Here is a 4,797-nt window from a genome sequence, read left to right as displayed (position 1 = left end):
CGCCTGCCGCTCCTCCCCCGTGCACCGGCGGTCCTAGCGCCGCCGGCCCGCCCGGGAAACTGAGGCAGCGGCTCTGCCGCGTCCCCCGCTTGCCCCGAGGACCCTGCCCGGGCCCGTGGCTCCCTCCGCAGGCGGCTCCCGGAGCTTGGCCTGGGGGGGCAGGGCCGGGTCGCACCCTGGCAGAGGGGAAGCTGGGTTCCCCCCCAGGGCAGCCTCCAGCATCCTCTGGACGATGCCCCTTTGCCCCAGGACCGCGTCCGACCCCCTCGCGAGTCTGGCTGAACGCCCCACGTCTGCCACGCGAGCGCCACGCTCAGCGACCCGCTGTCCGAGACACCTTCCTCGTGTTAGTTTGCCACCGACCGCCTGCGGGTTGCGGTTGGGGACCCCCCCCTTCTCGCACGGTGCGAGAGGCGATACTAAAGCCCTATTGACTTTCTCTTTCCCCCTCAGGATTTTGTAAACCCAGATCATGCATCTCCCATCTCAACGGACTAGGCCGAGCCTCTTTAATCGCTCTTCGCAAAGTGCCCGGGGGCGACGGGAAGGTCCCGTCGCTCCCCCCAGCGCCGCCACGCCTCGGTCCCACCGCCCTGGTGAGTCGGCCCTGGCCCCTCGCCCTGGGACGCCATCTCCTCCCTGAGCAGAGGGTGTTATACAGCCAGGAGGCGAGGGCAAGCCCTTGCTGGACCACGGCGAGCCGAATCCTGCTCAGCCGCCTCTGATCTGGGGCGATTATAAATAGCAGTGAGCGTGGGAGCCGCCTCGCTCCAGGGTCGTGCTGGCTGAGTGCCCGCCGCAGGTTTGGGACGCGCAGCACCCACCTGACCCGCTCTTGGCTTACCCAGCCCTGCAGGCCCAAGGCCGGCCTGGCCGGGGTGAGACCGCTGGTGCAGGACAGGCCCTCGCTGTCGCGCCCACGTCACGCGTTCCTGTGCTGATCCCCTTGGCTACCTGCTCTGCAAGCGTGGTTGCCATGGCAGCGCTGCGAGCTCCCCCACACATCACATTCTCCTGTGGGTGATGCATTAGCAAAGCTGAAGATGGCAAACAGCACCCGTCTCGCCAGGAAAGCCCTGCTTCCCTCCCCTCCCCTTGAACACAGCTGCACCCCTGCAATGGGGCAAAGGGGCTGGGGAGGAGAGCTGCAGGCACACCAAGCGCCCTGCTCTTCAGATGACAACTCATGCCAAGGCAGCAGGGGCTGGAGCCAGGAACTCAAGAGGCTCACGAGGACAACTTTCCAGGAACCGCAGAGCACATTCATTGACTTACCAAGTCGGGGGAGGAGGGGGAAGCAAGCAAAAAGCAGCAAGCCAGCTCCCTGCAGCAACCACCCATTTATCCATCAGTCCCATAATGATCTATGCAGGGAGTCTGTATCTGCACCTGCAGGGACCCTGAGGCCCAGGAGTTCAGACCAGTTTGTAGTCACCCTGCAAGCAGCCCTAGGGTTCGACCTTGAACTGAGGTCACCAAAGGGCCAGATGGGGGCACTGGCCACTTAAGAAACACCACCTCCCAGGAGCGCCTGCCGTGGTGTTCAGAAGACGGACTGAAGATCAGGACTCCCGGGATCTATTCCTAGCTTGGTGCGGTGGGCAAAGAAAGGGATTGCAACTCAGGCCTCCTGTCTCACTTTGCCAGTGGCTGAAAGAGCAATACTAGCCCCCATGGGATGGCATTTCCTCATCTGTGAAATAACAGGGATGGTCATAAGCTTGAGGGGGAAAGAGGAGACTCAGCTTCATAATGCCTGTAAGGAGCCCAGCACCCCTTCAGACCAATGTGCCGCCAAGGGATACATATCTGAGGCAGGGTCCCAGCCTTCCTGAAACTCACTCACCTGGCACCGAGTGCACTGCCAGCACCTCGGCAGTAGATATGGGCAAGCGCAACCCTGCGTGTTCCAGAAGTTTGGTAGCGTTATTGTTGAACAGGCTTTAGCTGTGCTTCATTTGGGGCTGCCTTAGTACGACGCTTTTGTAAATGCACCTAAGATCCATACAGACTCATTAGCCCTGGGTGGAGGGATGGGGAGGATGCCAGAGAAGAAAACAGTAGGTGCCGGCACCACCTTACTTACATGTCTCATTCACTGATTTCACAATCCACCCTGTGCACTGCGCTCACTTCCAGGTCATCAAGGAGAACAGGACACACCAAGGCAGGTGCTCAACTCATTTACCTACTGTCAGCTCCCAGGACCATGTACTGAACTCTCCTGCCGCAAGACAGGACTGATGTCTCAAGTGAAGCAACAGCATGTGCACCTTGGCTGACATCAGACACGTTCAGCCAAGGCCAGCCCCTTCTTAATGAGCAATACTGTCTGATGGCGGCTCTGAAAGGGAAGGCGGCAGGAAACCCACTGTTTGAAGTGAGAGCAGCAGAGGAGGACTATATTTAAATGGTTAGTGTTCCCAGGGAACGGGGCCAGCAGCTCAGTCAGGGATCCTCTTTCCTGTATCTTCCTCCTCAGTGACTGCACAGAATATCCACCGTCTAACTGCCTGGGGTGTACCAGCTCAGACCAAGGCCCCGTTGTACTCTGCACACAGGCCCTGCCTCCAGGGCATTACAGACTCATTAGCCCTGGGTGGAGGGATGGGGAGGATGCCAGAGAAGAAAACAGTAGGTGCCGGCACCACCTTGCTTACATGTCTCATTCACTGATTTCACAATCCACCCTGTGCACTGCGCTCACTTCCAGGTCATCAAGGAGAACAGGACACACTAAGGCAGGTGCTCAACTCATTTACCTACTGTCAGCTCCCAGGACCATTGATTAGAGCCTCTCAGCCCTACTTTCATACAAATAAACAGCTCCTCCCAGGCAGGAGGGTAGAGGCTGAGAGAGCAGAGGCCAGGGCTCCTGTCTACCTGACTCCCAGTCCAGTGCCTTTTCAGGGTTGGATGTCACACCCCTATCTGCTGGGGCGATGTCTCCATTCCCAGTCCATAGTCTCCTGCCCAAGTTCAAGGTCACCATGCAAGATTTCTGCTTCCCAAATAAGCCTCACTCAAAAGTGTAATGCCCTGGAGGCAGGGCCTGTGTGCAGAGTACAACGGGGCCTTGGTCTGAGCTGGTACAGGAATGCAGAGGACAGCAAGAAGTACAGACCAGTTTCCCTCCCCTTCGTTCCTGGGAAGCCGCCCTCCCACCCCAGGGCTTGGCAGCAAGCTTTGAGAACAGCCTCCTCGAGTCACAGGCTGAAACCAGCTGCTGGGTCATACTGATGGCAGAATCAGGCTGTCTCCGAGCAAGCTAAGAGTCCGATTTGGCTCTCAGTGAAGCCAAGTGATGATTGACTCCAACAGGAAGGGGATCCAGGCGTAAGGGCTGAAGACACTTGGGCCATTCATTGTTCCCACAGACAGATGTGACATTCTCCCCTGCCACGTGGGTGAATCTGTACCCAGGGAGCTGAACACGGACCACAGCCAGCGCTCTCCGTCTCTGAATTCCTTCCCCTCAGACAACAGGCTGTTGTGTACTTCCTCTTTCTCCAGGGGAACCACATGCCCTAACTTCTGGGCTCAACAGGCCCTGCCAACGCAGCAGGGAGGAGAAGGGCATGGCGGAAGTGAGGGGCTCTGCTCCAAACAGCCAGCCTGTAGCAGAGCCACTCCCCAGGGAGGCAGGAGTGGGGGAGCTGACTGCACGCGCCAGCTGACACCTGCTTAAATGTAAATGAAGATCCCAGGGCATCATCCAGGAGCTGCGAAGTGCTCCCCTTACAGGACATCAGATCAGGTTGCACTTCAGGACAAGGCTGGCATTTCCAGACAGGCAGAGAGCTAGGAACAGCCCCTGGCGTCAAGGTGACCTGGTGCTGTTGAATGGGTAGTGCCTTGGGGCCCTCCCTTGTGGCTGGGAAATGCCTGGAAGAATCCTGCCTCAGTTTCCCTCTCATAAACCCTCACATCCAACAGATTCTCCCCCTGGGGTGGTCTCCTGTCCTACCCTCCCCAGCCTCTCCACTTCTACCCCAACTCAGGATCTCCACAGCCTCCCTCACAGGATCATGGTCTAGCCCTGGCCTCCCAGGAACTCATCTCCTCACAGCAGAGCCCAGGATACCAGTGATCCCTGGCAGGGCAAGGCAGCCCCATTGTAAGGGATACAGGAGGAAAATGTATCCAACCCTGTACTCATAACTCAACCAGGGCTAGCTAGGAGGGGAGCTTTGCCCCACTCAACAAAGCTCATCAGTCCAGGCCCTTAACAAGGTAGTAGCCTGGATATCTTTCCCCCTTACTTCCCCTCTAGCACTACTGGGGGACCTGGGAACCACATCCTCTCTGAGCAGTGCCTTTAAGCTCCAGGTGATGGCTGAAGGAAGAATAAAGGGCCACATCATGGAGCAGGTTTTGTCTACGTCCTGCTTCCTGCTAGAGACGAGCCAGGGCTGGATGGCAGGAGAATCCAACTTGATGGGCAAGTTAAACCAAAGGCTCCATTAACTAGCCTGCCCCACCTCCTCCTGTCGCACAGCCACGAGGGAGCAGGCAGAGACCCAAGCTGCATGAAGGCATGGCACATGGGCGGCCCGAGCATGGATTATTACAGGAAACGGCTGAAGGAATGCTAGTCATGTGTTGGGAAGGAATGCTGAGAGCAGAAGTTTCTGCAGGAGCAAGCATCTCACCCCCCCACACACGCACACAGGCCTGGAGTCTCAGCAGCAGAAGAATCTGTGGGGATGAAGACTGCTGAAGGACAGCAGTAGGACCATGTGGGACCTTTCTGACTGAGCCCAGACAAATAAACTCCTCCAGTTTGCACAAATGCTG

The sequence above is a fragment of the Crocodylus porosus genome, unplaced genomic scaffold (assembly GCF_001723895.1).
Source record: "Crocodylus porosus isolate Cpor-Errol unplaced genomic scaffold, CroPor_comp1, whole genome shotgun sequence".
Lineage (NCBI taxonomy): Eukaryota > Metazoa > Chordata > Crocodylia > Crocodylidae > Crocodylus > Crocodylus porosus.
This window is presented reverse-complemented; position numbering follows the sequence as displayed.